This window comes from Gossypium hirsutum, chromosome A11 (assembly GCF_007990345.1).
Source record: "Gossypium hirsutum isolate 1008001.06 chromosome A11, Gossypium_hirsutum_v2.1, whole genome shotgun sequence".
NCBI classification, from domain to species: Eukaryota; Viridiplantae; Streptophyta; class Magnoliopsida; order Malvales; family Malvaceae; genus Gossypium; species Gossypium hirsutum.
In genome coordinates, this window is record NC_053434.1 from 50,124,704 (window position 1) to 50,148,901 (window position 24,198).

Sequence of the window (24,198 nt, forward strand, 5' to 3'; positions counted from 1 at the left end):
TCAGCTATGTACTTGACCTTTTTGAATCAAGAGTACTTAACAAAATTAGATTTCTCTACAATTCTAGTACATGTTGTATGTCATTTAGTGTTCTATGACTCCATTGAACATCTTAATTTTGATTGTGTAAATACCCTGCATTTTACATAAAACATTATTTCCCATCAAACAACACATTCAAACACTATTTCATATGTTGTAAACCAATCTCATTTGGACTCATATGAAAAGTGCAACTAGAATCAAGGATCCATTCCTCGCTACTTTAGAGTTGTCAATAGAATAACTAGGAGTTCACCTTCATATGTGTTTACAACATAGTTCCCGAGATTTTTCATGTTTTCCTTTTGATCACAACCTTACCGTTTATTTATTCGCATCTTATACATTAAAATTAATTTCACTTTATTTTTTAAACTTACTGTTTTTACTTTGTTTATTTCATCTACCTTAGATTTATTTCAGATTTTGTTCCTGTGTCCTCCACATTATTACTAGTATCTTCTTATCTTGCATGACAATGAACCCTTATCCTTGAGAAAGATTTCGACTTACTAGATTTATCTCTAAAGTTTAAATAAGAAAGGGCAATGAACAAAGCAAAATTAACCTTAAATCCTCTTTATCATACACATCCTTCATGGCCTCTAAGTTGAGACAATTTCTTTAAGCACAGTTAAGTGTTCTACAAATACGTACCTTCTTCTAGATTATGAGATTAAAGACATTCCATCAAATGTAACTGCTATTAAGGCTTTCAACAGGAATAGTTTCTCCAACTTCAACCATAATGTAGCGGTGGTCTTCTCCTTCAACACGTCCTATAGAATTTCATTCAACAAATGTAGATGTTATTGCGATAGGGCCTTTTGATCCTTACGGTTGTTTTTTCAAGCGTTAATGTCGAAGCCATCTTATCTAACCCTAGTAGGCATCGTCTAAATCCATCTGCACAAAAACTGCCTTGATCTTTACTTGCCACAATGCGAATCTGGTGTTGTGATACAACAACAAAATGTCATACTTCAATTTCACCATTACCATGATCGAGACAATCTACCTGAAAGCTTGATATCATTTTGTTATACTATACATTGATAATGATAGTAGGAATGATAACAAGGCAATAAGAAAGAAATAAGATGCATATTTTATATGGAAAACCCTTATCGAGAAAAATCACGGTAAGGGAGGAGAAATTTACTAATGTTGAAAACAAACAATACAAGAGTTTTTGACTACATTACTTTTTAAGGAATAAAAAACCCTATTATAATCAAGGCCATTGGTCCTTCACCCCCATAGATCCCCTATTTTGTCTCTCTATTTTATTTCTTTAACAAGTGAATAGCACCTTAAACCTTTCAGGCCAGATCAAACGGGATTTGGGTCACACAACTCGAAATATCACGTGCAATTATCACGTGTAAGATTTATTAGGTTGTTGATCTGCCATAATTCGGTGTGTAGCAGATCAACTAGTTTTCGCATTTACGGAGCTGATACAAGCATTTTCTTATGTTTTAGTTAAGTTTTCTTGGTTTATTTACATTCAATAAAATGTGCAAATTGAGTCTTTTATTGACCTTAGGCTGAATGAGGCCCAAGGGCATATTAATCAAATATTGGTTAATAAAAGACCCAACTTGCACATTTTTTAGGGTGTCCGACATACCACTGAAACGTCTCAATGAGAAGGTACTGCCACCTCTGTCACGACGTAGTCCTGGTGTGTCACGACAACTACTTTGTGACAAAAATTAAATTCAAAGCAGGGCTTTTGGTCGACAATCACACCTAAAGCTTGAGGATGTCACTATTCTAGGGTTAAGGACAACGACACCTAAAAGCTATAAATAAGCTCATTTGGCACATGCTATAGACATCATTCCTTTATCCTAGATTCTCTTTGTAAAATTTAGTTTAGTTTTCTTTCATTCTTAGCTTTTAGGTTTCTTTTATTTGTTCTGGTTGATTTCAAGATATCTAAATTGTGGAAGCATTCAAATCTATGGATTCATGCTTAATTTCAATATAATTAGGCTCTTTATTTACTTTATCTTGTCGATTTAATTATCATGATTTCTCTTTATATCAATTTCATATGGTCTAGGAAAGCCACAAGGAACTAATCCCTCTATGGGGGATTAGCGAGTAGAGGTATGATCTATTAATTATTTTATAGGTCATTTAATGAATCAACTATTTGGGGAAAGAAAGAACATGAAACAAATCTTGGGCTTGACAACCCCGAGAAGTTAGCAATATGGGAATTAATCCAAAATTGGTACAGCCCATTCGTGAACACCTTTACCCTAAGTTAGTCTACATTGTAAGGTCGAAAGATAAGTAGTTCTTGTTGACTTGTTAGTGGAAGATCAGAAGATCTTGCTAGGGTAGCAAATAGTTGATTGACAAGGAGCCAGAAGCAATAGTTGATAGGGATTACCGAAGTGAGCTATTCACCCATAATCGAGATTTGATTTACTCTACTATTCTATCTCTTGATTTTTATTTATTTTATGTTATTTTATTTTATTATTCTAAAACTTTAAAAACCTTTCTTTTATGTTCTCATACTACAATTTATTTAAAATACTAATTAGATCTTTTAGTGTTTAGGTTAGAATTGATCTACTACTGGCCTCCCCTCGGTACAATCCTCAGAGTACTCACCTACTTTGTTGTAAAACTATATTACAATTTGACCCATATACTTACAAATATCGCCTTATCATTCTATATTTTATTGCAGTATTCACACTGTGGTTGTTAGTACGTCTGAAGGCAGTCAAGTTGTTGGCACGTTGCCGGGGTGGCAACGTCATTAGATTGATTCTAATTTTAGCACTTTAAAAGAACAATTAGGAAATTTGTAGGTTATAGTTACCACTTTGAATTTATTTGTTACTTAACACTTCTAAAAAATATTTTTAGAACCCTAAACACTGTCAACCAAATAATTCGTCAACACAAAGTCATGGATGACTTTTATTATATGTGGTCCATTGAAGACTTCGATTATAATGAAGATATTTATGAAGAAGTCTATGAGAATTGGGAGATCCAGGAGACCAACGATTACTAATGCTTGAATTAAGTCAACTCCAATGTGAAACCCTAGTTTTTCCCGAATATGATAATGACCATGATGATATGCCATTAGAAAGGTATCAAGAGGTGTTAAGCTCGAAATTGAGTAGAGAGGAGAATGTCATTATAGATGCTTACGAAGAAGGAGAACTTCTAGATTATTATCCCCATCAGAAGATAAAAGAATATTTAGATAAATTAAAATGGAACTTTGGAAAGAGAAGCTATGGAGCTAGTGGGAGAAATGGACAGTGAATTGAAGAATCAAATAGACATGAAACTCATCATCCCAGAAACTCGGGTAATGTTAGTGAAGCTGAATTACAAGAACAATATAATATAGACCCACCAACATAAACAATGATAGCTAGGACTGAGTTCATAGAAGAATGTCTATCAATTCAAAAGTTCACAGAACAAAAAGAAGAGAAACCAACAGTCCTGAAGGATAAGCTTGAAATTAACCATCCTTTTCACATCCTTAGTTCTAAATCAAGCACCCCGGAAGTTTATAGATCCAGGAATTTGCCATATGTTGAACCTGATTGTTCTCAAATTGATTTTTAGGTTTCATAAGATTAATTTAAGGCTGTAATTGTATATTTATATTATGAATGATATTTAGATTTAAACATTTGTTATTTAAATTAATAAATGAATGGTTTTATGATGTCAGTTGTTTCGATAGGAGTCGTAATACTATGTAACCCTAATCCGACGCAGGAGATGGGTTAGGGGTGTTACATGTTAGAAGGCGGTCAACAGCCTAATGCGTGTCGTGACACACAAATTTGAATGTAAAATTCTACATTGGCTCGATTTTGTTGCAACACCAGAAGCTTATGTTTCGAGTTGATTGTTGTTTCTAATGCTTTTGGGCCTCAAAATGAGTATCATGCACACTCAATCAAATTGTCAAAACCATTTTAAGGCTGGTATTGCCCCAATAGTCAACTAACTAAAAAAATGCGTAAAAATGCTTATTTTGCAATAATTTGAATCTAATCCATGAAATTTGAAAAGCCAATAAAAAATATTAAAATAACTAGAAAACAAGTTCGTTAAGTGTCAAAAAATACTTAAATTGCCACTAGGATTTGTGTCAAATCAATGACACTACTACAGTTACAATCACTAAAACCAAGAACTTATCCAAAACAGTCCAGAAATAAGAATCAACATGGATTAGCAAAAAACTATGAAAGATTCCAATGTCATTTGTGTTAGGGAATAAATTTTGTTTCAAATTTGTATTAGTGTGTGTGTCAGGGAATAAATTCTCTTACAAATTTGCTATAATGTGTGTCAAGGAATAGGTTCCCCAATAAGAAAATATTTTCACATTTGTAATAGTTGTGTTAGGTAATCACTAAAGCCAAGAAGAAGTGATTTAAAAAATTGTAGAAAAAGAAAAGCCAACATGCATGGGTAAAAAATCTATGAAAGATGCCAAAGTAGCATGTGTCAAGGAATATATTCCCTTTCAAATTTGTAATAGTGTGTGTCAGGGAATCTTTTTCAAATTTGCAGTAGTGTATTAGGGAATAGATTCCCCAACAAGAAAAATGACAATTTTTAACTTTTGTAATAATAGTGAAAGGGAGTAAATTATTTAAATGTAATATTATTGATGCAGGTGCCAAGTACCATTCATTGGCCCATTCAAGGGCCTACATAGTGATGGTCTTAGTCTCCCTAAATGTCCAATCACTTGTACAAGATCAAAGTAGATTCGAGTGAAGATAAACTCCATCATACAAAAGTTTGTGACAAGCAAACTTAACGAGCTTCAAGGAGAAAAATTTATTGTTCAAAATAATTCATGTTCAAATCATATTATGTTCAATTTTAAGGCTTAATATTGATTATATATGAGTCTAATATTATATTTATTAATTTTTATATTTTTAGTATATATTTATTCCAAATTTTAAGATATTTTTAAGTGTTTTAACTTCTTTAGAAGCTTTTTATGTCTCTTACTTTGTAAGAAAGTTTTGCTCAACTATAATTACTTTTAGCTTAGCCAAAATAGAAGTTTGACTCAATGATTTTTTTAATCAATTTTTGCCTATTTATAGGCACTTTCATTATTCATTGTGTTTGAAGATTTTGATTATTTAGATTTAGTATTTTATTTTGTCAATTCAATTCTTGTTTTTATTCAAAATATTTTTTTTACTTCATCTTGTTGGAGGAAGTTGTTCGAACTCTGGGTTGCCAAGAATTTGTTCTTGGAGAGTTGATTAGAGCCACTGATTGAGTTTGTGAGGAAATCTTTCTTGAAGGGTTGAATCCAAAAATTATCCTGCTCTTCCATATTCCATCTATTTATATATTCCATCTTTCACCTTTACTTTTGTTTTCTTTATGTATCTTGTAGTTTAGTTTCATTTTAGTTACTATACTTGATGCTTTGATGTTCTTAGGTTTCAAGAAAGCATCTTCTCAAGTCAGATTTATTCCTTGGAGGCTTTAAATCATTAGGTCATTCTTCTTGCCATAAAACCAACTTTATTCTTTCATTTCCTTTACCTTTCTTAGTCTTTTCTTTCTTGGAGGTTTATCTTATTTCTCACTTTCTTTGTTATTTTCAGGCTTAAAAACTCACTTTTCTTGCTACCCATGACACTAGGATTTGGTCTAGAGCTAACAAGTCAAAATCGAGTCATTTTCTCTTGAAACAACTTTGGATTAACTTGGACCTTATGTATACTGCCCTCCTCTTATATTGTACCAGATTTTGGGCCTCTTGTTATCCCTAAACTACATTTGTGCCTTCGTTCTACCATCATGAGAATCATAAGAAACTTCAATTCTCACACAAGGTATGAGATCCATTTATGGTTATTTTAAAGAGATTGAAATATTGTTGAATTGTGCTATGTTACATGAGGATGAGGATACCACTATCGTTCAATTTCTAACTTATTTCAATAATAATATCCAAGACTTACTTGAAACGCAAGATTTGTTGGATATTCAAGATTTGCTTCAAAACGCAATCTTATTTAAAGAATAGGTGAAATGACATGGTAACTTTTGGAATGCACTTTCAGTCATTTGGAAAAATTTGAAGTCTTCCCCACCTTTAAGGTTTCAAATCTTCCACAAGCTCTTAAACTTATTCTTGGTCAACTTACGATACTCAACCTTAACACTCTAAAAGCATGTGGTAAATTTACAAGGTACACCAAATAATTCCATGTTTTCCACTACTTCACTTACATCTATTATTTCTACTGGTAGGTAATGTTCTCGTGAGATGTAATGTTTTAAATGTACTGGCTATGGAAACCTTACCATGATTATCCTAATTGCAACTTAATGATAATCTATTGATAAGGAAATATTGGAACCCAATGACGAAGGGGAGGAACTTGATCCATCCCAATGTCATGTGGTCGCCAAGCACTTAGTGCATAGGTTTGAGATGATTCAAACATGCAGTGCGACACAATCTTTCAAACATGCTTTAAGGTTCAAGGTAAACTTTCTTCCTTGATAATTGACAGTGAAAGTTGCGATTAAGTGTTTAGTAACTTATTGGTAGATACTTAGAAATTACCTTGTCGAAAACATTATAAGCCATATCATCTTCAATGGCTTAAGGAAGGTTCTGAGGTAAATGTTCTTAAATAGTTCCTTATTTCATTTCCCATTAGAAACTATTCTGGTGATGTTTGGTATGATGTAGTCCTAATGCATGTCGTCTATTTACTTTTGGGGCGCCCTTGGTAATTTAATCAAGATGTAATCCACCATGGTAAACAGAACTAGTAATCCTTTTTCTCTAAAGGGAAGAAATTTACTTTGACTCCCATGGCTCAAAATGAAATTTACAAAGAGTATGTTAAAATGTCAAAAAATTGTTCTGGGTTAAGGTAGATAAGGAATTAAAAGCCAAGAGTTAAGAGACCAATAGTTAGAAAAGCCAAAATAATGATACATTGATGAGTGCATCCCTTTATGAAAAGAAAAGAGTGAAACAACACTTTTATTTGAGAGAAAAAGATGAGAGGGGAGCCCTTTTCTCAAAAAAATCCTTTTATCCTAACCCAATTTAGGTAAATAAATTTATCTTTATCTAACCTTAAAAAAAATTACCTAGTATGTTTGTTTCTCTTTTGCAAGAATATGATGATTTCTTTGCTAATACGTTGATACGAGAGACCGAAATTGGATTTTCAGAGCTCGTACAAGACACTCAAAGTTTATGACTTTTCTTCAAATGAAATTAACTTATTGCAAGAGTAGCTTCTAGAATGAAGTTTGTGGATTCAAATCTGAAAATTTCTAACAAGAATTAGATGATAAATCAATGGAAAATAAATAATTAAAGGATCAAAGATGATAAATAAAAGATGATAGATATTTATGGAAAGAAGATGAATGATGTTGATTATAAATAGTTGGATTGATAGCCTAGCCCCATTTGCTAAATTTGCACCAAAAAAGAACTATATTGGGCAACCATCCCAGTTGACTTAAATTAGGCAAGCTAAATTTATGATGAACCCCCTCCACAATTTTGAGGAATTGAAGCAAAAGTTTTATCAAGAAAGAACCAAGAAACTAGTGTTGTAAGCAAATCTCCCTTGGAGTATTTTATTACTAAAAAATAAAGCAAAATACTTATGGTGGCTAGAGATGCTTAGTTATTTGTAAGCATGTAAGTTCTACCTGAACCTTAAGGACTTAGTCAACTATCTTGCAAAGTAAGTAACATTAAGCTCCTTAGACCTAGTCAAACTCTTATTAATATAAAATATTAAAAATTAGAAATAAATAAATATAACACTTAATAAATACATTTTTTTAGATCATAAATATCAAACATTAAAATTGAACACAATATGATTTAAAAGCTGATTCGACATATAATACTTGAAATTAAGGATTTATTCATGTATAGAAAATTTTATTAATGTAGTTTTCACTAAAATAGTCATATCTTGAGCTCCAAAAGTCAATATAAGGTGATTCAAATTGTGTTTCGAATCCAAGAGACATTTTTTTCAATCAAAAGACATCTCAACCCAAAATACCTGCATCTCATACAAAAATGTGTCGTAAGTTGACTGATCATTTAGACTTGAAATTTGACATCGTTGGTGAAACTAATTTAATGAGTCTCAACCCATCTGTGCTTGCTTCATATGCCTAAGGGATTGCCATCTATCACATATTTTTGTGAAAAGCTACATGGTGCACAACTTAATTATTTGATCTATAATAAGGAATTGTTAGCCTTAGTTCCAGTACTTGAAGTTTCACAACATTATCTCTTACTTAACTTTGTTTTATTAAAACTTCAGATTTTTTGCATGAACTTCTTTTATGGCTTTATATGTGATCTACCACGAATGGCACTATTATTTACGTTCCTTTTTACCCATAAGTATAGCTTGTTTAATAGCAAATCAAAGAATCTTTGTATATATTTAGGTTTTTGATCTGTCATAATTCGATGTAGTAGATTAAACTAGTTTTCCCATTTAAGGAGCTTGAATACAAGCATTTTTGTTATGTTTTCGTTAAGTTTTCTTAGTTTTATTTATATTCAAATAAAATGTGCTAATTGAGTCTTTTATTGACCTTAGCGATCGAATAAGGCCTATGGGTGAGCCAACGCACTTTGTGAGTGTGCAAGAATGGAGAAAGCTCAAGACTGCTTTTGATGTCACGATACAAACTGAGGGTGTCACGACATACCTTTGAAAATAGTTGAAAAGGAGTATACTGATTGCTATGTCGAGATACATGTTCTAGTGTGCCATGACATCGATTCTGTGTGAAATTAAACATGAATCAAGGGTGCTTTGGTCTGTACAATCAAACTTAAAGCTCAGGAACATCAGCTAACCTCTGGTTAAGGACGAAGGCTACTTGAGGGCTATAAATAGGCTCATTTGTCACTTGTTATGGACAGCATTCCTTTAGCCCAAATTCTCTGTGTAAGATTTAGTTTAGTATTTTGTTTCATTATTAGGTTTTAGATTTATTTTGGTTGTTCTTTTTGATTTCAAGAGATCTAAATTATGGAAGCATTCAACTTTGTGGATTCGCGATTAATCTCAATACAATCAAGCTCTTTCATTATTTTTCTCTTGTTGATTTAATTAGCATGCTTTATCTTTACATCGATTATATATTGTCTATGAAAGCCATTAGGAACTAATCCCTTTGTGGGGGATTAGTGAGTAGGGGTATGATCTGTTAATTGTTTTGCAGGGTTGCTCAACGGATCAACTATTTTGGAAAGGAACAACATGGAACAAACCACAAGCCTGGCAACTCCGGGAAGTCATCAAGGTGGGAATTAAACCAAAATTGGTATGGCCCATTCGTGAACACCTTCACCCCAACCCAGTTTAGATTGTGAGGTCAGAAAATAAGTAGTTCTTGTTGACTAGTTATGTTAGTGAAAGATCCTACTAGGCTATCGATTAGTTGATTCACAAGTAACCCGAAACGACAGTTGATGGAGATTACCTAATCTGTCGTAATTCGGTGTAGTAGATTAAACTAGTTTTCACATTTAAGGAGCTTGAATACAAGTATATTCGTTATGTTTTAGTTAAGTTTTTATAGTTTTATTTAAATTCAATAAAATATGCAAATTAAGTCTTTTATTGACCTTAGGGGCCGAATGAGGCCTATGGGTGAGCTAACGCACTTTGTGAGTGTGTAAGAGATCATTAAAGGAGCACTAAATAGATACTGGTCACTATGTCGCAACACAATGACTTGATGTTGCAACATAAGGAGTAGAATGGAGAAACTCAGATGCTTCATGCCTGGACACAGACTAAGGTGTCATGAATACCTTGACATAGTTGTAAAGTATATCGATGGCTTTGTCAGACACATGACTTGTGTTTCGCTACATTAACTCTATGATAGAAACAAAACACGAGCATTTTGGCCTACACAATCAAACTTGATGCTTAGGAACATCTGCTGTGACAGCCCAAGTTGACCCTAGTCGGGAAGTGGTTTCGGGACCGCTAAACCGAGTCACCAAAATGTTTGAATGTGATACTTATTGTCTAGAATATGTAATTATGAATGTGTGAAAATTTCAAGCTTCAATTTGGTTGATTTCATGTGAATTTAGTTAATAGGACTTATGTGAGAAAATTCTAAAATGTGATAGGTCAATGTGTGAGGACCTATTAGTGCATGTGGACAAAGGGGGGGACTTGCATGTCAAATTCCCCCCTACTAGTAGTGGCCGGCCATGATGGGCATGATGCAAAGTGTGCAATTTATTTTATGGAAATTATGGCATGAGTATGCACAAATAGATATGTTAATTGTGTCATAAATGTTGGATAAAACAAATAAAATAATAAAAAGGAGTATGGAGAATACAAAAAAAAAATGTGTGTGTTGTTTGTCCCCCCCCATTGCCGTGAGCTAAAGAAGAGAAAGGAGAGAATTTTGTTCATCCTTTTCTCATCTTCATGCTTGCCGAAACTAGAGAGAAAAAAACAAAGAAAAATTTCTCATCCTTTGGTTCATCCTTGGCCAAAAATTTTAAGGAGGAAAGAAGAAGAAAGGTGAAGAGATTCGGCCATGCATGTAGCTAGGCTAAGGTATGTTTGATGATGTTCCATGAGATGCATGCATGTTTTAGTTGTTAGCTTGAGTTCTACTTGGCCCATGGTCTAAATCTTGCTATGTGATGGAATTGGCACTTGACCATGGATGCATCATTCTTGGTTGGTGTTTGATGTTGTGGTGATGAGGCATGAGGATGAGTTAAGATTCGGCCTAGGTGGAGGTTGTGTTAATGCCATTGCATGCAAAATATGAGCTTGTTAATGATGCATGTGATGATGGCTTGATGATTCTTGAACCTCCTTTTTAGCATTTTTGTGTGAGCACATATGTGCATTGGTTGCTAAATGGAGAAGAATCGGCTAGCAAGATGTGTGCTAAGGCCGAATGTAACTTTGCATGTTGATGAGCAATGCATGTGTTAAATCGATGAAAAGGGGAGGATGCTTTACTAGTGTGTGTATATGTGTGTATTAAGTGTTGAGATCGACCCCAAAAATAGACATGCATATTCGGCCAAGGGGAAAGAAATTAGCTAATATGTTGTGTTGATGCATGCTTTTTGCATGTATGAGACTTTAATGTCTAATGTATAAATTGGGCTAAGTGCCTTGTGTTCATCTTTTTGATGCCTAAATGATGAAATCAATTTATTTGTTTGATTAAGCTCAAGAGCAAAGGGGAAATAAATCCATAAAGGGAAGGAAAAGTGGTTGAATAGCTAGCGGAATCGTTCGACAACACCCGAGGTAAGTTCTTGAGTAAGAGAGCTTAAATTACATGTGATTAAATCATGCTCTATGTGGGCTATTGAGCCGAATGTGCAAGGACGATATGTGCCTTGTGTTTGAGTTTCGCAAATGAAAATGAAATATGAATGTGCATGATTAATTGAATGCTGTCCGGGCTAAGTCCCGAAGGCTTTGTGCTAAGTGAATATATCCGGACTAAGATCCGAAGGCCTTTGTGCGAGATACTAAATCCGGGTTAAGTCCCGAAGGCATTCGTGCGAGTTATTAAATCCGGGTTAAGTCCCGAAGGCATTGTGTGAGTTTTAAAACCGGGCTATGTCCCGAAGGCATTTGAACGAGGAGCTATATCCGGTTAAATCCCGAAGGTACGTGATTTGGTAATGAATGAGCTTGCTGTAAAATTCCAGCGAATACTCGAAAAACATCCCAATATGGGGATATGTTACGTATGTGTTGAATTTAATCGAGCCCTTACAAATAAATGTTCGCTCAGTTGATAAACGAGCTACCGGCCTTCGGCTAAGTTAGTCTATTGTGTATGTACATAAGGGTTGTGAATGTTGTGAAGCAAGTTTGATATCGGTAAATTGCGTATTATGAAATATTCCATTTAGCTAAATGTGTGTTATTCTTTGTTTATGCTGGAATTTCTTGCTCAAAACTTACTAAGCATAAATTGCTTACTTCGTTCCATTGCTCCTCTGTTTTATAGATTTTTTGGTTCTCCAGCTATCGGACTCGGGATCTTGACGTCGAAGTCGCCCACACTATCAAAGGCTCTTATGGGTACTCTTTTGGTTGAATTTTGATATGGCATGTATAGGACGACCCATTGTTGTTTTTCGAGTACTTTATGTGATGTATAAGTTTTGGATAGCCATGTGAAAATGGCTTATATGTGTTTAAGTATAATGTTATAATCATTTAGTGTGGATATGCTTGACAAGGATTGGCCACGGGGATGGTTAATCACTTTCATAAATTGTGCTATGTATGCAAAAAGGGCTAGTTGAACCATGAAATAGGTAAAGCCTACCTTAAAGGTAGATGCTGACAGCAGCAGTGACGTAGATTTGGAAAATCACTAAAAATAGTAGGAATGGAATTAAATAGTGAATTAATTATGTAAACAAACCTTGAAGAATCTACTTTCATAGGAAAGTAACGAAACAATCATATGGATAGTACAGTAAGAGATATTCGGGTTCTTGTGGAACAGGGCCAGAACAGTTTCTGGATTCCCTGTTCCGCCTTTGGAAATTAATTATAAATTGACCAGAGATAATTAGGGGTCATACCATATATGTATGGATTCCTCTCTGAGTCTAGTTTCCATAGAAACAAATGGCATCAGTATTGAAGCTCTGTGCAGAGAGATATCCAAGTCGTAATGGGAAAAGGTCAGTGTAGTCGACCCCTGTAACATGGGAGACTTTGACTAATAAACTGTACTAATTGGCCGACAAAAATTCTAGAAAAAATACATAGGTGGGGACAGGAGTCTAGTTTAGGGAAAAATCACCAAACTGATTTTTGAGTTGTGAAACTCAAGATATGATTTTTGAAGCGACTAGTACTCAGACTGGGCAGTGTCTGGAAAAATTTTTCAAAGTTTGTTAACATCTCGTGTCCGACTCCGGTGTCGGTCTCGGGTTCGGGGTGTTACATTTTATTGGTATCAGAGCTACGGTTTAGTCGATTCTAGGACTACCGTAATGTTTTGGGTCTAGCTATACATGCCATTTTATGTGATTACTTGATAGTGTGGTGATTTCTGACAATTGTAAATGTGTTTATTTATAGTAATGGATCCCGATCATGACCGAGAGGTAGCTGATGATCTTGAGAGTGTAGCGCCTGCTCCCGCACAAGGGACAGTGCCGGCTGACTCTCAACCTAATGCTAGTAATCCGAATGATGAAGCTAGACAAGCATTCTATAGCGTGATGAATGATTGGTTTAACCAATACATTCGAACTAATATGGCTGTTCCACAACCTCCATTCCCGACAAATACTACCCCCGCACCTACAATACCACCGGTAACGGACCAAATAAGGTCAAATAAGCCCCCAGTTGACAGAATCCGAAAACATGGGGCTACTGAATTTAAGGCTATGGATAGCGATGATGCCGAGCAAGCTGAATTTTGGCTGGACAACACTATCCGGGTACTCGATGAGCTATCTTGTACACCCGATGAATGCCTAAAGTGTGCTATCTCCTTGCTACGTGATTCTGCCTACTATTGGTGGAGTACTCTGACTTCTATTGTGCCCCGAGAGCAAGTAACTTGGGAGTTTTTCCAAACTGAGTTTCGGAAAAAGTATATCAGTCAGAGATTTGTTGATCAAAAACGGAAGGAATTTCTTGAGCTTAAGCAAGGCTCCATGTCGGTTACTGATTACGAGCGAAAATTTGTTAGACTTAGCAAATACGCTCGGGAATGTGTTTCGTCCGAAGCTATTATGTGTAAACGCTTCGAGGATGGGCTGAATGAAGATATAAAGATGTTCGTTGGCGTTCTTGAAATAGAGAGTTCGTGGTACTTGTTGAACGAGCTTGTAAAGCCGAAGAGCTTAGAAAAGAAAAGCAAAGAGTTGATGAGGGAACTGGAGAGTTTCGTAAAAGATCCTCGGGAAGGTCTCTTCAACAGACATCGAAGAGATTTCGAGATGATGCGGGCCAGTTTAGAGGCACTTCGGGCCTTTTTGGACGAGATCGTGATTGACCCCCTGTGGGTACACGAGGCACTTCGGTCGCCAGTGTTGGGAATGAACGTCGAGACAGGACGAAATGCCGATATTGCGGTAAATGGCATTCGGGGAGTTGTAGATTTCCTGACCGCTCCTGTTACAAATGCGGATCAGTTGACCACTTCATTAAAGATTGCCCGAGGTTGTCGGGACAGAGTGCAAATCAGAGTGGGAGACCGGGTGCTACCACTGCTCGAGGTAGACCATCTGGAAATATGGGCAATGCTAGTGGTGGTCAGAGAGGATCTAGAGATGATATAACCAGATCCGAAGCCCGTGCGCCTGCTAGAGCTTATGCTATACGTGCCCGCGAGGATGCTTCTTCGCCTGATGTTATTACCGGTACATTCACCCTCTTTGATACTAATGTAATTGCTTTGATTGACCCCGGTTCTACTCATTCTTACATATGTGAAACCTTAGCATCCAGTAAGACTTTACCTATTGAGTCTACTGAGTTCGTAATTCGGGTGTCAAATCCCTTGGGTCGTTACGTGCTTGTCGACAAAGTGTGTAAGAAATGTCCCCTGGAAATTCGAGGTTCCTGTTTTCCGGCGGACTTGATGCTTTTGCCGTTTGATGAATTTGATGTTATCCTTGGGTTGGATTGGTTGACCGCGCATGATGCGATTGTGAATTGCAAGAGCAAGACTATTGATTTGAGGTGCGCAAATAACGAAGTAGTCCGAATTGAGTCTGCGGACTTGGAGGGGATGCCAGCTGTAATATCAGCAATGTTGGCGCAGAAATATGTAAGAAAAGGGTGCGAAGCATACCTTGCGTATGTACTTGGTGACAAAGAATTAGAAAAGAAACCCGAATCTGTGCCGGTGGCTTGTGAATACCCGGATGTTTTTCCAGAAGAATTACCGGGTTTACCACCTGTTCGGGAGGTAGAGTTTGGTATTGAGCTTGTACCTGGGACTACGCCGATTTCGATAGCTCCGTATCATATGGCACCAACCGAGTTAAAGGAGTTGAAAGCTCAGTTGCAAGAACTGACGGATAGAGGTTTCGCTCGACCAAGTTTCTCACCTTGGGGTGCACCAGTATTGTTCGTGAAAAAGAAGGACGGAACCATGAGGTTGTGCATTGACTATCGTCAGCTGAATAAAGTGACGATAAAGAACAAATATCCGTTGCCGCGCATCGATGATTTGTTCGACCAACTGAAGGGAGCCTCAGTGTTCTCAAAAATAGATTTGAGATCGGGCTATTATCAGTTGCGAATCCGAGATTCAGATATTCCCAAAACTGCCTTCAGAACGAGATATGGTCACTACGAATTCTTAGTGATGCCGTTTGGGCTCACTAATGCCCCTGCAGTATTTATGGATTTGATGAATCGGATCTTCAGACCGTATTTGGATCGGTTCGTAGTGGTGTTCATTGATGACATTTTGGTCTATTCAAGAGACGAGACCGAACATGCTGAGCATCTGAGGCTAGTGCTGCAAATTTTACGGGATAAGCAGTTATATGCTAAGTTCAGTAAGTGTGAGTTCTGGTTAAGAGAGGTTAGCTTCTTGGGTCATGTGGTATCCGCGTCGGGTATTCGAGTTGACCCGAACAAAATTTCAGCCATACTTGACTGGAAACCTCCGAGAAATGTTACTGAAGTTCGGAGCTTTTTGGGGCTCGCCGGTTATTACCGACGATTTGTCAAAGGTTTCTCGATGATAGCCACACCAATGACGAAGCTACTTCAAAAGGATGTTAAGTTCGAGTGGACGGAGAAATGTCAGAAAAGTTTCAACCAACTGAAAACTCATTTGACTGAAGCTCCAATTTTGGTGCAACCCGAATCAGGTAAAGAGTTTGTCATTTATAGTGACGCATCCCTACTTGGGTTGGGTTGCGTATTGATGCAAGAAGGTCGAGTCGTGGCCTATGCGTCGAGACAATTGAAGCCTCACGAGAGGAATTATCCGACCCATGATCTCGAACTAGCTGCCATCGTGTTTGCTTTAAAAATATGGCGACATTATCTGTTTGGTGAGAAGTGCCATGTATTTTCGGATCACAAAAGTCTCAAATATTTGATGACTCAACGAGACTTGAATCTGCGACAAAGACGTTGGCTTGAGTTGTTGAAAGATTACGAGCTTGTCATTGATTATCACCCGGGAAAGGCTAACGTGGTTGCGGACGCCTTAAGCCGGAAGTCATTGTTTGCTTTACGAGCGATGAACGTGCATTTGTCTGTTCTACTAGACAGTGTGTTAGTAGCTGAATTAAAAGCTAAACCATTATTGACTCACCAAATTCGTGAAGCTCAGAAAGTCAATGATGAATTGGTTGCAAAACGGGCTAAGTGTTTTCCGAACGAGGAATCGGAGTTTCAAATTGATGATGATGATTGTTTGAGGTTCAGAAATCGTTTGTGTGTTCCAAGGAATTCGGAACTCATTTCGATGATTCTGAACGAAGCCCATTGTAGCCGAATGTCAATTCACCCGGGGAGTACGAAAATGTACAACGATTTGAAACGTCAATTTTGGTGGCATGGTATGAAACGGGACATCTCCGACTTTGTTTCGAGATGTTTGATATGTCAACAAGTGAAAGCGGAACATCAAGTGCCTTCAGGATTACTCCAGCCGATCATGATACCCGAGTGGAAATGGGATCGAGTCACAATGGACTTTGTGTCCGGACTGCCCTTGTCAGCAAGTAAGAAGGATGCGATATGGGTTGTTGTTGATAGACTGACTAAGTCGGCTCATTTCATCCCCGTACGTACGGATTTTTCATTGGATAAACTAGCTGAATTGTACGGTTATCAAATTGTGAGATTACACGGGGTACCTGTTTCTATCGTGTCGGATAGAGATCCGAGATTCACCTCACGATTTTGGAAGAAATTGCAAGAAGCTCTGGGTACCAAGCTGCATTTTAGCACTGCTTTTCACCCCCAAACCGATGGTCAATCCGAGCGGATAATTCAGATACTTGAGGATATGTTGAGATGTTGCATCCTCGAGTTCAGTAGTTCATGGGAACGGTATTTACCTTTGATTGAATTCGCTTACAACAATAGTTTTCAATCAAGTATTAAGATGGCACCTTACGAGGCTTTGTACGGTCGTAAATGCCGTACACCATTGTTTTGGACCGAGCTGGTGAAAGTAAAATTTTCGGAGTTGATTTGATTAGAGATGCTGAACAGAAAGTAAAAGTAATCCGTGAAAGTCTGAAGGTAGCCACGGATCATCAGAAATCGTACGCAGATTTGAAACGAAAAGACATCGAGTATAAGGTGGGAGACAAAGTGTTCCTTAAGGTTTCACCTTGGAAAAAGATACTCAGGTTCGGCCGTAAGGGCAAGTTGAGCCCAAGATTCATTGGGCCGTACGAAATCTCCGAACGAGTTGGTCCGGTTGCATATAGATTGATTTTACCCCCAGAGCTTGAAAAGATTCATGACGTCTTTCACGTTTCGATGCTTCGACGCTATCGATCTGATCCATCGCATATAATTAGCCCATCAGAGGTTGAAATTCAAGTCGACATGAGCTATGAAGAAGAACCGATGCGTATCCTAGCTCGTGAAGTGAAGGAGTTGCGAAACAAAAGAGTTCCGCTAGTAAAGGTGTTATGGCTCAAACACGGGATCGAGGAAGCTACTTGGGAGACCGAGAGCTCGATGAAAGAACGATACCCAAACCTATTTACCGGTAAGATTTTCGGGGACGAAAATTTCTTAAGTGGGGGAGAGTTGTGACAGCCCAAAGTTGACCCTAGTCGGGAAGTGGTTTCGGGACCGCTAAACCGAGTCACCAAAATGTTTGAATGTGATACTTATTGTCTAGAATATGTAATTATGAATGTGTGAAAATTTCAAGCTTCAATTTGGTTGATTTCATGTGAATTTAGTTAATAGGACTTATGTGAGAAAATTCTAAAATGTGATAGGTCAATGTGTGAGGACCTATTAGTGCATGTGGACAAAGGGGGGGACTTGCATGTCAAATTTCCCCCCTAATGAGTAGTGGCCGGCCATGACAAGGAATGATGGGCAAAACATGTCATGAAACATGTTTTGTTAATGGAAGAATAAAATAAGGAGTATGGGTAATAAAGAAATGGAAACAAAAGAAAAAAAATGTGTGGTTGCCCCCCCATTGCCGTGAGCTAAAGAGAAGAAAGGAGAAAAATTTGTGTTCATCCTTTCTCACCTTCATTTAGCCTAAATTAGAAAGAAAAACAAAGAAAAAAATTTCTCATCCTTTGGTTCATCCTTGGCCAAAAATTTTAAGGAGGAAAGAAGAAGAAAGGTGAAGAGATTCGGCCATGCATGTAGCTAGGCTAAGGTATGTTTGATGATGTTCCATGAGATGCATGCATGTTTTAGTTGTTAGCTTGAGTTCTACCTAGCCCATGGTCTAAATCTTGCTATGTGATGGAAATGGCACTTGACCATGGATGCATCATTCTTGGTTGATGTTTGATGTTGTGGTGATGAGGCATGAGGATGAGTTAAGATTCGGCCTAGGTGGAGGTTGTGTTAATGCCATTGCATGCAAAATATGAAGCTTGTTAATGATGCATGTGATGATGGCTTGATGATTCTTGAACCTCCTTTTTAGCATTTTTGTGTGAGCACATATGTGCATTGGTTGCTAAATGGAGAAGAATCGGCTAGCAAGATGTGTGCTAAGGCCGAATGTAACTTTGCATGTTAATGAGCAATGCATGTGTTAAATTGATGAAAAGGGGGAGGATGCTTTACTAGTGTGTATATGTGTGTATTAAGTGTTGAAATCGACCCTGAAAATAGACATGCATATTCGGCCAAGGGGAAAAAAATTAGCTAATATGTTGTGTTGATGCATGATTTTTTCCATGTATGAGACTTTAATGTCTAATGTATAAATATGGGCTAAGTGCCTTGTGTTCATCTTTTTGATGCCTAAATGATGAAATCAATTTATTTGTTTGATTAAGCTCAAGAGCAAAGGGGAAATAAATCCGATAAAGGGAAGGAAAAAGTGGTTGAATAGCTAGCGGAATCGTTCGACAACACCCGAGGTAAGTTCTTGAGTAAGAGAGCTTAAATTACGATGTGATTAAATCATGCTCTATGTGAGGCTATTGAGCCGAATGTGCAAGGATGATATGTGCCTTGTGTTTGAGTTTCGCAAATGAAAATGAAATATGAATGTGCCATGAATTATTGTTAGATGTGCATGATTAATTGAATGTTGTCCGGGCTAAGTCCCGAAGGCTTTGTGCTAAGTGAATATATTCGGACTAAGATCCGAAGGCCTTTGTGCGAGATACTAAATCCGGGTTAAGTCCCGAAGGCATTCGTGCGAGTTATTAAATCCGGGTTAAGTCCCGAAGGCATTCGTGCGAGTTGTTAAAACCGGGCTATGTCCCGAAGGCATTTGAACGAGGAGCTATATCCGGTTAAATCCCGAAGGTACGTGATTTGGTAATGAATGAGCTTGCTGTAAAATTCCAGCGAATACTCGAAAAACATCCCAATATGGGGATATGTTACGTATGTGTTGAATTTAATCGTGCCCTTACAAATAAATGTTCGCTCAGTTGATAAACGAGCTACCGGCCTTCGGCTAAGTTAGTCTATTGTGTATGTACATAAGGGTTGTGAATGTTGTGAAGCAAGTTTGATATCGGTAAATTGCGTATTATGAAATATTCCATTTAGCTAAATGTGTGTTATTCTTTGTTTATGCTGGAATTTCTTGCTCAAAACTTACTAAGCATAAATTGCTTACTTCGTTCCATTGCTCCTCTGTTTTATAGATTTTTTGGGTTCTCCAGCTATCGGACTCGGGATCTTGATGTCGAAGTCGCCCACACTATCAAAGGCTCTTATGGGTATTCTTTTGGTTGAATTTTGATATGGCATGTATAGGACGACCCATTGTTGTTTTTCGAGTACTTTATGTGATGTATAAGTTTTGGATAGCCATGTGAAAATGGCTTATATGTGTTTAAGTATAATGTTATAATCATTTAGTGTGGATATGCTTGACAAGGATTGGCCACGGGGATGGTTAATCACTTTCATAAATTGTGCTATGTATGCAAAAAGGGCTAGTTGAACCATGAAATAGGTAAAGCCTACCTTAAAGGTAGATGCTGACAGCAGCAGTGACGTAGATTTGGAAAATCACTAAAAATAGTAGGAATGGAATTAAATAGTGAATTAATTATGTAAACAAACCTTGAAGAATCTACTTTCATAGGAAAGTAACGAAACAATCATATGGACAGTACAGTAAGAGATATTCGGGTTCTTGTGGAACAGGGCCAGAACAGTTTCTGGATTCCCTGTTCCGCCTTTGGAAATTCACTATAAATTGACCAGAGATAATTAGGGGTCATACCATATATGTATGGATTCCTCTCTGAGTCTAGTTTCCATAGAAACAAACGACATCAGTATTGAAGCTCTGTGCAGAGAGATATCCAAGTCGTAATGGGAAAAGGTCAGTGTAGTCGACCCCTGTAACATGGGAGACTTTGACTAATAAACTGTACTAATTGGCCAGACCAAAAATTCTAGAAAAAAATACATAGGTGGGGACATGAGTCTAGTTTCTGGGAAAAATCACAAAACTGATTTTCGAGTTGTGAAACTCAAGATATGATTTTTGAAGCGACTAGTACTCAGACTGGGCAGTGTCTGGAAAAATTTTTCAAAGTTTGTTAACATCTCGTGTCCGACTCCGGTGTCGGTCTCGGGTTCGGGGTGTTATAGGTTCCATTAGTAAAGGTGTTATGGCTTAAACACGGGATCGAAGAAGCTACTTGGGAAACCGAGAACTCTATGAAAGAACGATACCCAAACCTATTTACCGGTAAGATTTTCGGGGATGAAAATTTCTTAAGTGGGGGAGAGTTGTGACAGCCCTAAATTGACCCTGTCGGAAAGTAGTTTCGGGACCACTAAACCGAGTCACCGAAGTATTTGAATATGATATTTATTGTCTAAAATATGTGAATATGAATGTGTGAAAGTTTTAAGCTTCGATTTAGTCGATTGCATGTGAATTTAATTAATAGGACTTATGTGTGACACTTTTAAAAGGTGATAGGTTAATCTATAAGGACCTATTAATGCATGTTATAAAAATGATGGGTTTGCATGTCAAATTTCCATTTATAATAAGTAGTGGCCGGCCATGGTATGGGTCATTGATGATAATATGTATTTTCTATTAGCATTATTAGTTTACAAAATAAAATAAGGAATTAAGAATAATAAAACATGTAGTAAATGGGAGGAGAAACCAAAGTTTTCATCTTTGCTCCTCATTGCCGTGACTAGGAGAGAAGAAGCTTGGAAAAATTCAGCTATGGTGGTAAGCTAAATCAAGCTCAAGAGCTTAGAGGATCAAAGTTGGATAAGGGAAAGGAAAAAGTGATCGAATAGCCATTGAAATCGTTTGACAACATCCGAGGTAAGTTTTCGAGTAATGAAACTTAGTTTATGATTTGATTAAGTCATGACATATAAGCATAACAAATAAATGGTGATATAATGATTCTACTTGAATTGTATATTGAGGTGATTAGTTTATACCTATGACGGGTAGCCGAATGTGTATAGAGATCATGTTATAAAGCAAATCAAAATCATGCTCTTTGTATGTGGCTATTGAGCCGAAAATGGTAATGGTTGATAAGCGTCTTGTGTTGGAATTCTAGTTATGATAATGAAATATGGATGTGTCATGATTTATTGGTATATGTGCTTGATTATTCGAATGATATCCGGGCTAAGTCCCGAAGTCATTTGTGCAAGTTACTATATCCGGGCTAAGTCTCGAAGGCATTTGTGCTAGTGAATATATCCGGGCTAAGTCCCGAAGGCATTCATGCTAGTGACTATATCCGGGCTAAGACCCGAAGGCATTTGTGCGAGTTGCTATATCCGGCTAAATCCCGAAGATACTTGGGTTTGGAAGCGAGCGATCTTGCTGTAATAATTTCAATTAATACGCTCATAAAATACAAACGATAAGGTATGTTTCGTATATGCATCGGAAAGGTTGATTCCTTTCAAATAGTACTCGCTCAATTGATTAACGAGCTTCCGGCCTCTAGTTAGGTTTGATACCCTGTGTATGAATATATTGGTTGAAGCGTGAAGAAATTATGATTTTGAGAATGTGCATATATGAAATTATTCATTTAGTCATATGAACGCTATACTTTAGTCGTAAATAATTTCCTTACTCAAAACTTACTAAGCATTAAATGCTTAATCCGTTTCTTTAATTCTCTGTTTTATAGATTTTTGTTCTTCAGCTATCGGACTCGGGATCGTCGAAGTCGAAGTCGTCCACACTATCTAAGCCCTTTTGGTACTCTTTTAGTTAAACGTTGATAATGGCATGTATAGGACTAACCTTTGTTGTTAATCAAGTACCTTTGGTAATGTGTATATATTCGGAAAATGGCTTAAATATTTTGAGCATAGTATTAAAATCATTTTGTATATATATGGTTATTGAGAGGTGTGGAAATTCTTGGCAATGATTAGCCATTGGAATGGTTAATCACGATCATATTTGGTGCTATGTATGTCAAATGGCTAGTTGAATCATGGAAATTATGAAATAGGTGAAATTTACCTTAAAATAGATGCTGACAGCAGCAGTGATGTGAGTTTGAAAATTCACTAAAAATAGCAGGAATGTAATTAAATAATTAATAAATTATGTAATCGAACCTTGATGAGTCTATTTTCATATGGAAGAAGCAAAACGACCATATAAGCTGTATTTTATGAGATATTTAAGTTTTCATGGAACAGGGTCAGAACAGTTACTGGATCCCCTTTTCTGACTTTGGAAATTTACCATAAATTAACCAGAAATAATTAGAAGTCATGCTTTATATTTACGGATTCCTTTTTGAGTCTAATTTCATTAGAAACAAACGGCATATGTATTGAAGCCCTGTACAGGGAGATATCTAAGTCGTAATGCATGAAGGTCAGAGTAGTCGAACCCTGAAACAGGGAAGATTTTAACTAATAAACTGTACTAATTGGACTGACCAAAAATTCTATAAAAAACTCTGTAGATTGATATATGAGTCTAGTTTCAGGGAAAATTTACGGAATCAGTTTTCGAGTTTTGGAACTCGAGATATGAATTTTAAGGTGACAGTGATGCAGTTAGCCAGCTTGTCTGGAAATTTTAAAATGAACTGTGTAAATAAATGAATTAAGTTCGTTAACACCTCGTGTTCGACTCCGGCAACGGTCTCGGGTGCGGGGCGTTACAGTTTTACACAGCACATGGTGTGTTAAGATGGTTGGAGTTGGTGTGTAGAGGATGTGTGTAGGACTTTGCATATCTAAATGACTCTGATATAATCTGATTTTGTTAAGGACTATATTTGTATCTGTTCTGTTTGTGAGAAATTTGAATTTGTATGCATGTATGTTTTTTGTTGAGTCACTGAGTTTTTGAAAAATCACATCTGTTTGTCTATTCTATTCAGGTAATCCTCAGGTATAGGCGGGTTGATGTGATGGAGGCTCAGCGGTGATCGCTAGTCCAAAAACTATTTTTAATTATCAAATTATTTAATTTTTGAGATTTTCTTTGAGAGTTTTGTAATTTTGGGACTCTCTGGACTTTTTTTTATAATTTTAGTTTTGGTTGCATTTTGATTTTTAAACTACGACATTTGGAAAACCACGGTTTTATGCAAACAAATGTTTTCGAAAACACAAGCTCAGTTTTCAACTCTAACGACTTACAAACTTTCGCTACAAACTTACGTTTACTTAAAAGGGCAATAATTGACAGTTTCATTAAAGAGGATAATCATAAGTTTTTCTGAAAATGTGGACTCTTTTAAAACAATTAATACGAGAAGTTTTAACATGAAAGTTTTTGTTTCACAATCCTTCTTCGTAACATTTCCAGATTTGGTCATAACGTTTATGTCCATTCGAGTGGTTTTGGCTCTTGTTGCATCAAAAAATATTAAGTTAGAGAAATTAGATGTAAAGGTTTCTTTCCTTCACAATTACCTTG

At 36.7% G+C, this 24,198-nt stretch overlaps 1 long non-coding RNA gene across 1 annotated transcript; it reads left to right on the forward strand.

Moving 5' to 3' along the window:
* The first annotated feature begins 5,230 nt into the window (after positions 1-5,230).
* On the forward strand, positions 5,231-9,119 carry LOC121209855 (uncharacterized). Its single transcript, XR_005904964.1, has 3 exons — positions 5,231-5,580; positions 5,691-5,921; positions 8,697-9,119. It is a non-coding gene; the product is annotated as an uncharacterized lncRNA (long non-coding RNA).
* Positions 9,120-24,198: the final 15,079 nt, after the last annotated feature.